The 13,550-nt window shown below is 36.3% G+C and overlaps 1 protein-coding gene across 1 annotated transcript in view; it reads right to left on the reverse strand.

Annotated features, from left to right (window-relative positions):
- The window catches only part of IL1RAPL1 (interleukin 1 receptor accessory protein like 1), a 674,122-nt gene that overhangs the window by 307,251 nt on the left and 353,321 nt on the right, over window positions 1-13,550 (reverse strand). The window lies entirely within an intron of this gene.

Genomic DNA, 13,550 nt, shown 5'->3' on the forward strand with positions numbered 1-13,550 from the left:
ACAGTGGTAGGCAATCAGATACTCAAGGAAACTATTTCTCTAACCCAAGTAGTCAGGAGAAGCTGGTGCCTAATATCCTCATTTCCAGCAGCATTTCTGTCTGAAGAGCTGAGGACAGAACAATGAAAACCCTTAAAATAATATTAAATTGGTTTATAAAATAAATCCATGAAAAGTTGCTGCAGAGCCTGAAGACCTGTATGCCCCTAACATATTTTCAGTAGACAGGAACACGATCAGCTGCAACATGAAGCGGACAATGTGTTCCAGAAACAAGGAGGAAAATACATGTTTGTCTGGGTGTTTAAGTTATAACTAAGTCAGCATCTCATGAGATACAGGTTAAGGAGAGATTTAGACTTCCAGATAGTATATTTACAAAATGGGAAAGAGAGTACAGAGAAGATATAGCAAAGACATCCTAAGATAGCCCTCTTATGTGAAATACATTTTTAAATACCTTTCTGTATCACATTAGTAAAAATGCTGTGACTATACAATTTCTTGTTTTCAGAGAAATGAAACAAAACAGCTTTGAAAGCAGAGAGAAAAAACTCACTTTGAGAATTATTGCCTGTGTCAGCAGCTGTTACTCAAATTTCTTACATATGGTGCCAAGAAAAAATATGCTTCTTCAGACATATTATAGTACATTGCATCATTGTATAATTTTGACAGTCTGAGAGATATTTATTTCTTGAATTCTGTTTAGAAAAGTACATATACCAAAGCTGAGCAGAATTTATAGTTATTTAAAACAGTCAAAGCTAACAGAGTAAAGACCCATATGCTAATATACAACCCTGCCCCAAAAAATAGCAGTTGTGTACTCAGACACAAAAGCATACAGGACTTACTACAAAAAAACAAGTCTTGAATGACTGCAGGCAGACACTCTTCCAAGGAAAATCAAGGAGTAAAAAGAAAATTATTTTTTCATGAGAAAAAAAACCCTGCAATTACTCTGTGAAAAACTAAGTATTTCCAATTAAAAGAAAAAAAAAAACAAAAAAAAAAACCCAACAAAACAGACTGCTTTGCCAGTAGTCCTCTTGAGCATGCTTCAGTTACCTGTGTGAAGACCATTCCTATGATTTCCAGCAGAAGGTATCCTCTGGGAAGGTGGATAATTTCAGTAACCTGGGATTAGACCATTAACCAGGACCATGAAGGTCAGCTATGGAACTCCCCAGAATTCCATACAGACTATGGAACAAAACTTCAAAGTACAACCAAGCAGACAAATAGTGCAGGAAGCACTATGGCTTTAGGTGATAAGGTACAGACTCATGAGATCTGTTTTTCTAATATATTTTTTTCTCCACTGCTTTTACTGGTCTGTCCTATGGTAAACTGCTTTTCAATTGTCCCATGAATAGATGGGTAATATTAACACTTACATATTTAAGACAATAAAAAGGCCTATACAATAGCTGTATCCATTCAGTCCTAATCTTCCAAATACATTACAGGATGGTTTATATTGAAAGAAAACCAACTTACAACCTTGCCAAATGCAGAAGGAAAATGAAACTTTTTAGCTTTAGCAATTACTTGATCAGCTAAAAACTTAATGATAATTAAAAAAAAAATGCACCAAAGCATTTTTTTTTGGTGACAAATATTGTTTTGCAAAACTTAACGTAAATATTCCTATTTTTAAAATGAAATAGGATTCCTAGGCTTTGCTAAGTCTTGAGTACAGGAATGATGAAAACTACAAAGAAAAATGATCACTAGTTATTAGAAGTCTATTTTTCTTTGACAGACCTATGGTGTTAAAAATCTACAGTACTGGGAATGCAATATTAATCATCAGGTAAAAATGCTTTACTAGTGTTCAAACATATATACCCCAAATGCTTTGTGAATCTCTGTGCCTAATGTTTCTTAAAGCAAGTCAATAGGTGGTTTTCAGAGATACCATGTTATAGGAAATATGGTCTCATAGACCTCTTTGGGAATTCTAGCAATTAAATATAGTTCTAGAATATGTTAGAGTCAGAAATGTAAAAAAATTGACTACTTATAGTCAATGTCACTAGATGAAATTGTAATACATGCCTCAAGTTTATTGAAAAATTTAATTTAAGATTTTAACTATCTTCGACATTTTTCAAGCTGTAAACTCCGGGTATTGCCATTATACCCTACTGATACGAAATATGAGTTGCAAATAACATTTCATTTATTTGCCTTTCAAAGAAATGCTTAAAAGCATAAATCATTAGGTGGTGGGGGTTATTTTGGCTGTAATATATGAATCAGCATAATTAATATTGGTGTGCCAATGCATCTTACTCTTTTCATAACCAGACTTCGTAATCTCCAAAATTTTCCATGGAGAAGCAGCATGAATGTCTTTAAAATATAATTCCATGAGTAGAAACACTGAAAAACACACTCCACTACAATGACAGGAGCATGGCCAGTGCTGTTGAGCCATAGCTGGGGAAAGACACCTCATCTGCATTTCCCTGTTTTGTATTTTTATGTTTTCTCATTGCCTCAATTGCCCATCACTTCAAAGTGGAAAGAACTCACTACAGTTATTGCCACTAATCTGAGAGTGCTAAGAGTCTTGCACCATCATTTATTAGCAATGTTTGTCACACTTTGTGCAGTTTAGTAATAAATGTGAAGTTTAATACCTTCCAGTGTAATAGCAACTTTGCTCATGCTCAAAGTGACTAGCACACCAATTTTTTCAACAAATCTCTAATAGTACAGTGGAATAGCATCATGATGCATGTATGAAATAGGACTAAACTGATGTAATAAACCATAAAGGATGAGATAATACAACATATACTTTAAAAAGGGGTATGGGCATATAATTGACATGATGCGTAGCATCATTTTAGTTTATGGCATAAATAATAGAACATTTTCAATTGTGTTTACATGCTTTTCTCTAAAAAATTAATACTTGTTCTGAAGAAGAACACTAGCCTTTCTAAGCCATAACCATGCACCTCAGATTGGCGAGCCCTTAAATGAACAGAAGGCTTCCATTTGTATAATCATCTACCTGAACAATAAAGAAGATCAAATTATCTTGTTATTAAATAATACCCACATGTATGACTAAAGAACTATACTTCTGGAATTCTTTTAAATCCTACCTAAGTGTAAGACAAATGTATTAAAATCTAAATATCCACCATCCCCCCACACCCCTAATCCTAGAAACAAGTATGGTTTAATGACATTTTGAATCTTGAAGAACATTTCAGAAATTGTTAAATTGCAGCTGGTAAATGACACTCAGAGTATTTCAATACATAAGGATCATCATGCCCTTTGGGATGTAGCACTTGAAGATTATTCCCCTTATTCTGAAATCATGCTTCCTTCAAGCCAGGTTAAGCTAAAAACAAATAATATTTCTTTACAAGATATAAAATAGAAATATATCTGCAAAATTCTATTAATAGAGAGATTTACAGGACTGAAAAGACAATTAGACATAGATCTAGCTTGTACTTATGTAATTTCCAAACAATCCTTTTACTTTTTACCTGTTCAGCTGACAATTGAGGAAGAAACGCTTCATAGTACCGTGGCTGAGGAGACTGTTGTTCTGCAGTCCACTATCTTCATGTTACTCTCATTAATAATATCTATTTTGCAGATGAATACAGCTTTTCAAAGCCCAGATTAATCTTTAAGGTTATTCAGATACTAGATCTGTACATTTCTATATCAAACTTCCTGCTCTTTAGCTTTATAACCAGAAATTTCTACCTGTAGATAGAATGTTATCTGCTCATTCCAGCTTTAGAAGTCAGCATGCTTTTATATGACAATGTGCAATTATCAACTGGTCAGAGAATAGTAAGGATAAATGCCACAGCTTGGGGACTATCAAAAAATCATTAAAAAGGTAAGACTCACATTCTCATCAAGGCAATATCAAAAACCCACGCTGAAACCTTTCAAAATTTAATTTGATATTTTGCATAAAGAAGGAAATTGACATTTTATAAGCATAAGAATGAGATTAATGTCCATAGTTAATTTATATAGAATATGTTAAATTCAGTAAAATGATGAGTGAGCATTTGAGCGATGAGGGACTTGGATAAGTTGACCCAAGATGAGTTAACAATAAGGCTTGTTTGGCCTTTCCTGAACTTTTCCATGCATTTGTATTTTTCAATGTTAAAACTACAACAGTTGACCTATGAATTAAATACCCTTTTGAACCGCGAAATCCTTATTCCCCTCCCAAAAAGAAACCAAAGCAAAAGAGTGCCTCTAAAGCAAAATGCTCAGTCTTTTAAAGTCTGTACTGGGGAACTGAAACTCTCTTTAACAGCTTTTTGAGTGTTATTAGATGGAGAAGTTTCAGACACAGCTTCTTATTACAAATTTTTCTCTTTTTTTTCTCCATTTCAGCAGAAATTTTTGAAAAATGTTTCTCCATTTTCCTCCAGAACAAAAATGTTAAAATATTGAAAGTTTGATCAAAACAGAAATCACAGCTTTGGAATTTGTCAAGTTTGGATTTTAGTATTGTTTAATTCAAATTAATTAGTCTTGTGGTTGAAGAGTTTAAGAAAAGCTATCTGAATAAGTAACTCAGTTTTTCAGAAGGAATTGTGTCCTAGGAATCCTCAAAGGCAGCTGAAACACACTATTTTCCTACCTATGAATATTCTTCATTGGCATCTGAATCCCTTCCAGGATAAATTAGGTATGTGGATAATGTTACAGAGCATAGTCTGAATTTTATGTTTTGTTTGGAGCTCCCTGCCATCCTCAGACCAGGGATTCAACTGGCTAATCCACAGCCAAATGTGTGCAGTACAGCTTTGATCCTTTGGCTTAGTTCTGCTGACAGAATTGCTTTAAGATGTCAGAGTATATGTAACCTAAAGCCATACAAGATTGGAAAAATAACTGTAACTTTTGAGAAAACAATAGCTAAAGATTTCCAAAGGAAACACGCTACCATGAAAGCTGTGATATCTTGCAAAAAAACCAACAGAAAACCCAGGAACAGAGCAACTCCGCATGCCTGAGGATCAGCCCACCCCAAGGAGCAACAGAGGCCAACTTTTCCCTAACTGATGGCTGTCTCGCCATCAGCATCTCACACACATCTGGGGTCTCATTCGCAGTGCAGACATATTAAAGCTTAGCAAGTTACTGCCAATTGTCTACCGTATGCATTGGTCAATAAATAACTGCTGAACTTCTCTTAACTGCTGAACTCTCTTAACTTGCACATATACTGTATGCAGAGTCTGCATACAGCAGAAGATGTCTTACCAAATGTGACCTACTGATGGGTAATTTCTCTCTCCTCAGTGAAAGTTTCTCTGGAAAACTGAGTGCTATTTTTGCAAAATATAATTAACCAGACCATTAGATATATAAAGATCTTCTGAAGATCTGGACTTTAGTCTGAAAAATTATACCTGTGTATGTGTTTATAGTGCTGTCTTAAAAGTTAAGCTCCTCAGTAAATGCTTTTTGAGAGGGAGGAAAACCACACAGCTAATCAAGGTGCGGGACTAGGGATTCAGCAGAGGCAGTTTCAACTTCCTCTGCCACCATACATTTTCCGTACAATTTTTGAGCTAGTTCAGTTAGGTACTTTTAAATGTTTAAGCACTTGAGGTTTATACAAAGCAACAGGATTTAGGATCCTAAATATCTAACTGCAACCTGCCTTGTCTGCCAGTCATGTCCCTCTTCACTCCCTCTGCCTCAAGGGAGTGTTGCAAATGTGAAAGATCAAAAGCTGTTCAGATAACATACAGTAATACATTACATTAAATACTACATTAAAAGTAATTAAAATAAACAGACTTGTGCCAGGATCTATTCTGAATGGTATTTCAGAAAATAACAAGTTTTTTGAAACCATTGGGGGAAAGAATAAATATGTAAATACTGTGTTGCAGAAAAAAATTGCCAAAGGAACTCAGATACATTGTTTCCAATATTTACGAGCATAATGAATATGGTCAGTCAAAATACAGTAATGTGACTGAGGAAAGTCACTTTTCATGAATTTTAGACTTGCTTATTAATCTTCTCATTCTAGCCACTTCCAAAAGTTTTCGTTCATGGAAGTTTGTCAAGTATCCTATTTTGGCATCTGTGGAATAAGAACTTTTGATTTACTTCCAACAGGTATCTGGTCTTTATTGAAAGTAAACCATGATCCTCATATGGAATCATGGTTACCAACTCCATACAGCCATTAAAAAATTATTCTGGTGTTTTTCTTGACCACAGCAAACATAGAACCACAGAATCTTAGAATCGTAGAATCATTTATATTGGAAAAAACCCGTAAGACTATCGAGTCCAACCGTTAACTTAGCACTGCCAAGTCCACCACTAAACCACGTCCCTAAGCACCACATCTACACATCTTTTAAATACCTCCAGGGATGGTGACTCAACCACTTCCCTGGGCAGCCTCTTCCAATGCTTGACAACACTTTCAGTGAAGTAAAATTTCCTAATATCCAGTCTAAACCTCCCCTGGCGCAACTTGAGGCCATTTCCTCTCATCCTATCACTTGCTACCTGGAAGAAGAGACCCACACCCACCTCTCTACAACCTCCTTTCAGGCAGTTGTAGAGAGTGATAAGGTCTCCTCTCAGCCTCCTTTTCTCCAGACTAAACAACCCCAGTTCCCTCAGCCGCTCCTCATAAGACTTCTGCTCCAGACCCTTCACCAGCTTCGTTGCCCTTCTCTGGACACGTTCCAGCACCTCAATGTCTCTCTTGTAGTGAGGGGCCCAAAACTGAACATAGTATTCGAGGTGCGGCCTCACCAGTGCTGAGTGCAAAGGGGACAATCACATACAGTGAAAGAAACTCTTTAAATATTATAGATAAAAACTGTAAATGGACTAAAAAACAAGAAGACCTGATCAGAGAGAAGCCACAAAGTTCAGCAAGCTGGACATCAGAATCAGTGAACTTTCATAAAGTCAAACTCCTTCACAAAATGTAGACCTCAAATGAAAATATAGTGAATGAGCATACTATTTCTTTGCAGTTTAAAGGAGACAAGAATGTTGCAGTCACCGGAACAGAGAATTTGAATATTTTATAAAGGGGAATCATACATCTCACTCTTTTCTTCTTTTTTTTGTTTGTTTGAATATTATTACTTGCAATTTGCATCTTTTGCAAACACAAATACTTACTCTTAAAAATTATTGGAGACTAGAATTCTAATAAATTTTGTTCATGAAAATGTGTAATGTTTACAGGAAAAATAACTTAATAATGTTTGTTTGTTTGTCTGTTTGTTTTTAAACTATCAGGAAGAATCATAAAAAGCTCAGCAAAAGACTAAATGTTAATGAATTTCTGTTACTTCTCCAGCTCAAATCACATCTGGCCACTTTGTACATTGTATTTTGAAGTTTCACCGTATTTAAAAATGAAGACTTGGCATCTAGTCTCACTTTTCAGTGTATTTTCTCTAGGAAAATAAGGAGACATTATCATATGTCTCTGTTTAACCCAGCTTATCTACTTCATGCATAAGTGATTGTCTGTGAAAGACTTGCAGATCCTTATCTGCAAGGTACTGTATAGCACAAATTACATTACTGACGATAGTTGGTGCTGACAGTATTTGTTCACTGGACTATCGAATAAAATTGTTGAGAAAGTTTTGCTATAGTGTTGAAACCATCAGCAATTTAGGATTTTTCAATTGCTAAACACAAAATGTGGGCAGTTCTGAGCACTCTTTTCACATTGATTTTTTGAACTACAAGCCTTTAAAGATGGCTTAAATGGAGAGAAGATTTTCCTTATTATAATTAATTGTTTAAAAATAAAACTTTGGTAATATATTGTAACAGACTGCCTAGAAAACGAAGCAACAAAATTACTTGCATCTGAAGAATTTTTGTTCACTACACACTTCTGTCTGTTTCTTTTTCTTTGTTTCTTTTTCTTAAATAAGAATAACAACAACAAAATCTTGAGAACTACATGCTGGTCCTTTCCATTAGGACAGGAGAAAGTAACAGAATCAACTAAAACCCTGAAAGATATCCTGCAAAGCAACAGAATGTCATCAGGACTAGAAAAATCTTTGCTCACTGGGCTGCTGTCTACTTTTGCAGAAGTCTATGCTCACTATACACATCAGACTGTGTGCTTGTGTATTGTGCTCCACGAAAACTGTTTCTTCTGTCATTATTCTTCCCTGAGCATACACTTGTGACTGCAGCTCCTATTGATTTTTCCAGTTAGGGACAGGAATCAGTCTGTACACAGAAGTACTGTATTATCTCCCCTCATTCCTCAAACAGAGAAAGGGAAAACAGCTTGGGGAAACCAAATCATTGTGAGAGGTAAAATATGAAAAAAGGAAGAGGGGTGAGAGTGAAAAATGAAATATTAGGGATGTCCAAGGACGTGACATGAGAAGAAAACAGAAGTGAGACTGTGGGATCTCCCCACTCCTGCTCCCCCACACACCCCAAGCTTCTTCCCTTTTGCCCTATTGTGGGCCAGCTTTTTAAGGCAAGGAGGAGATGCAAGAGATAATGGGCTTTCAAAGGGAAACGAAAAATTAAAAAAAAGGGAGAAGAAAAGCACAGCCAGCAACTCAACAAGAGGTCCCAGAGAAAACAGGAAGGAAATACAAAGCAGGGTACTCAATACATGTGTGCACCAGGGTTGTCTTCTTCCTGCAGGACCGGCATGAGTCAGGAGATCCTGTGAGCAATGCCATGAGTTTACACCTACTGCTCCAAGAGGATTTTCTATTTTATACTCCTGAGCTAATTAGGCCATTACCTGAGCCATGGTATTCAGAGGCAGCAGAAGCTTGCCCACCGAAGTGGCCCTCTTTGATGAGGGGGGCAGGACCCAGCAGTGAGAAAACAGAAGCTATCACACACAGGCATGCAGAATGTTTTCCAAAGGGCCATTTAGGATCTGACCAAGTGGGTGTCACACCAGTAGCTAAGGTAGTTTGGGGGCTTTGAGGGCCCCAAACAGATGCTCCATTGGTGTGGGTGGGAGCTGCTCTGCCCCAGAAAACCCCAGGCACAGGGGAGGACTGCAAATTCAAAGAGGTCCCCACATCCCAGAGCAAAGGGTGGGGGACTTGTCAGGGTCTTCAGTGCCCACAGCCTTCATCTACGGTGGGAAAACCTAGAAAAAGGATACTCTGTGGCTGCTTCTGGCAGGTTGGTTTGCAATAAGAGAAAGAGAAACATATTCTGAAACTCATAGGGGAAATGAAGCAACTCTTTACACTTTTCTTCTCATTCATTCTTAGTTGTCTGGCCCTACTTATAGATAGGGAGGAAGAGAAAGGATAGGTAGACAGAGAAATAGATAGATGGATAGATAGATAGATAGATAGGTCATTACCTACTAAGTCTTTTTAAGGCACCATCATCTCAACTGCAAGTCATCAAGTCAGTCTTTAAATTGGTGGGGAATGAGCTAAATTTCCTTTTCTGTCTTTGATATAACCATCCACTGAAACATTCATCTTCACCCACCCTTGCACACGCTTCTCAGTGCAGGAGAGTCAGATTCTGGGTAATCCTGTAGCTCCTTACAATAGTTTCCATCACACAGGAGGGAAAACTAGTCAAAAGCAAAAGGTTACAAGAAGTGTCCATACAGAGCATGGATTCACAGCTGTACTGATTTTCTATACCATGTATCCCTTTGGACCTGCTGTATGGTTTTGGCTCTACATAACTGGCTTCATATAAGAAATTAATTCAGGCCAAATTAAGCCTCATTTTTTTTACTGTTTTGTAACCACATATTCCTATTTCATCGGATTACCTAAAGCATTAAATCTGTATTGCCAGACACAGGACAGTATATTCTTGAACTTTTTGTTGCCAGTGGGCCATATTGCTCTTCTGTTCTATTCACAATACGTGGTAATTGATTCTAAATTTAGTAATGATTATGTTTTGTTTACATTACTAAATAAAAGTTATTTTTAAGATTCCTGTACTGAGATTTCAGAAATCTTTTTTCCACTTACCCATTATATCGAGGATACTGATTTTTTTTTTTTTAAAGCACAGTGGGTTTTTTTGCATGAGAAGAGACCAGATCCCAAATATTTAACTTTTTTTACAGTTAATCTAAAGGCTGCTTAGTAAGTCCTATCAGGAATATATTTTTATTTTTGTTGATATCATATGGCTATGACTACCTTAGTGATTAGTAAATATAGTAGGATAAAATATAGCATTGAAGAATTGAACTTGTACACAGTCAGTTGTACGCTGTACCTTTGATTTTCATAATTAGAAATTTTATTTAACTTTTATAACTTAAAAAGATATTTAATCTCTGTTCTGCTATATAGGTAAGCAGATCATTGATAGTAAACAACGATAAAATTGTTTTTCACACATAGGAAGTTCCACACTATAAAGCAGGTTCCATGCTGAAACAAACATCAGATTTCCGTCATGTGATTGCTTTTACAAAATATATTGAGTGATAATAATTGACTGATAACCTCAGAAGCTCTGTGCACTATGGTGAAAAGACAATGTATATATTTTTGATTGTATGAAATAAAATTTTCTGTAGGTTATCAAGTGACTCACAAAACCATCCCTTTCACAAGAGGCCTGGTCATAATTCAAAGACAATACGTAGAGTAGGAAATAGCAAGTATGGTATTAAATGTGTATTGCCTATACAGCTGCTACTGTACTGATTGGCACTTGAGCGTGTGCATTGCATATAGATAAAAAATAATGAGTGTATTCATTATAATGAGTGATTCACAATAAAAGATAATTAGGAGGTAAAAATCATGATGCAATGCCTAAGGAAGAATATATAAATAATAGAAAAAAGAAGGATTCCAGGCTTGGATCCAGGCTGTTGGATAGTTTGACTTCACTGAGCACTACTAATTTCATAATGAGAAAAAAAGATAGTATGTATGTTTGTTATTAGCCATTGTGTCTGAATAAAGTGCCCTGTGTGACAAATCCAGATTTGAACCTGTCTTTAAGGTTTACTGAGTAAGCTAAGGGTCTTTCTTCTAGTGGCAGAGCAGAATACTGGAGTGATCAGTATTAATAGTAATTATTTTCCAAGTGGCTGATCCTGAAAGATCCCAGAGTAGCAAAGGATCTTCAGTATGCTGAGGGAAGTAGCAGCCAAAATCCTAAATTACAGTCCTATGGAAGGACTGCATGAGAAAGATAAGCCTCAATACATATTAAAAAAAAAAAAAAATCAGAATTTAAAATTCAAGACGATGAAAAAATGTTCCTTAAGATGTTAACTCAGGTCCTGTCAAAACATTGTTACTGCTTGTGCCAGGAGAGACAACACCCAGGCCATCCATGACTTCAGAAGCGTGGGCTCCACCATTAGTGGAAAAAAGGTACAGTCATACTCCAGCTACAGCCCTTTATTATAAGTTTCATGGCACAGCTCAAGTGAAGAACATCTCACCTTGCCTAAAAAAATACTTGATGGAGCAGATATTGCAAACTGGAAAAGAAGCATGTTCAAATCAAGGGAAAAAGCAATAACTGTCATGGAATATTTCCCAAGACTAAGCCATTCATTTTTCAAAAACTCATAAAACTTCTTTTAATCTTCATGTTTTCTAGGTTGCCCTCAAGATCAATGAATTTCTTACAGTTGTATGATGAATTAAAGATGAAATTGCTGCTATCTGATCCAAAATTATAAAACCACACACCCCTTGCAAGTAAATATACATGTAAATGGTTATGACAAAATTTGAAAAATGTAAGAATAATTTATCATACTCACTTTATAGATTTTCTTTAAATGCCTCCATTGACTATACAGACAATGTCATTGCAAAACTATAGAGACATCATTATTTGCATGCTTTTTAGGGCCGTTTTCATGTAGCATTATGACTGAAAAGCAATTAAAATTCAGGTCTTCAGAGACCCAATGGCAATGCTGTCACAATGCAATTTTAGACAATTCAATTTAGATGCAGCAGCTGCTTTTCGATGAGATTTTGATGTTTACCCAATTTTGCTGCTGGGTTAATTGAGTCATATGGAGGTCAAGTGGCTTGTCTGCAACCACCCAGATGTAGGCTCAGTGAGAATTACAGCTCAGGACTATCACAGCTATAAACCTCTATTTCCTCCAATAGGGCAAAAATATAAACAGAAACAAAATAATCAATGAAACACTGTCAGTAGAAAACTATGTCAGCTGCCACAGCAGAGGATTACTTGGGTTACTTGTATTATGAAAGAATAACAATTAAGTAAAATGGAAGAAAATACATTAACATGAAAATCAGAATAAAAGAAGAGCTAAATACTTTAGAATTTATCTCATCCTAACAAACTGACTTTTTTTGAAACATGCCAACAAGTTAAACTTGAGTAATAGCCCAAGCAGTAGAGCTTAAATAAAATCTCTTCCTTTTGCCACAGGACAAAACAATTTCTTACTGAAGTCATTACACAAACTGACTGCTCCTCTCTCTGAAAGCAATATCCAACATTGTAGGCAATGTGAAAAAACACATGCTCAAAGAATAACTTGAGCTTCTCAAACTCATTGCTGAATTCAGTTCAGCTGAAACTATGCTGGGAAAAGGTGTCACAGAAAATGGTCCTATATGCAACTGCAACATCAGCTGCAGCAATAAATAATTAAAAATTGTAAGTTTTACAGTGGCACACATAAATAAGTAAAATTACCATATATTTGCTCTGAATATAATATTCCTCTCACAGAATCATATTTTAAACTGTTAGTAATCCTGGTTTGGAACTTATCTAGCCCTGATTAAGCTGCAAGTTACAGTATGCATTACTAGAGACATGAGTTTTGATAGGGTTTTGGAGTGAGGGGGGAGATTTTGAATGAGTGTGTTCCCATGCATAAGTACAGGTAAACAGGTACTCCAGGACAGAACTGATGGCTCGATTAATAGCAAATGAGATGGACAGAACATGGCTAAAAAGTGCAAGGTCAGAGAAGCGTAATATATTGTTTAGAGGAAGAAAAGATAGATAGGTGGTAGTGTCATCGAGACAACAAACTAGCAGCAGTAGTATTTCAAAAGACCTTAAGATAGGTCATAATAGTTAACATCCAAATGAGAAAAAGGAGTCACAGAGATGAGGGAAGGAGAAGAAGAGCACACCTACATTAGCATTTTAATTCGGATCAGGAGTGCACTTTCAAAGATAACTTATTGATCATGCCTATTGCAGTCTCAGAGCGTACCAGCCGGGCCCTTTCAGAGAAAACTAAACTGAAAAATTGCTCCAAGATCACACTTAATGTGCTCTGATCACCACCAACAGAAGTTCAATCCAAGGTGCCGGACTGCATCTAGGCTAAAATAAAACCCCAGAAATATATGTAATGTAAATGTCAGATCCACAGCACCAGTTGCTTTGCTCTACGTCGGATGCTACAGACCTGCATTATTTGCAGTCAGACGCAATCCTTTAAGAGCATTTAGGAGTAGGTAGAACCTGAAACAGTTTCATTTTGGGGAAACCAGAGAAAAGCAAGGCAAAATTCTTTGAAATTGGGG

The sequence above is a fragment of the Mycteria americana genome, chromosome 1 (assembly GCF_035582795.1).
Source record: "Mycteria americana isolate JAX WOST 10 ecotype Jacksonville Zoo and Gardens chromosome 1, USCA_MyAme_1.0, whole genome shotgun sequence".
Taxonomy (NCBI): domain Eukaryota; kingdom Metazoa; phylum Chordata; class Aves; order Ciconiiformes; family Ciconiidae; genus Mycteria; species Mycteria americana.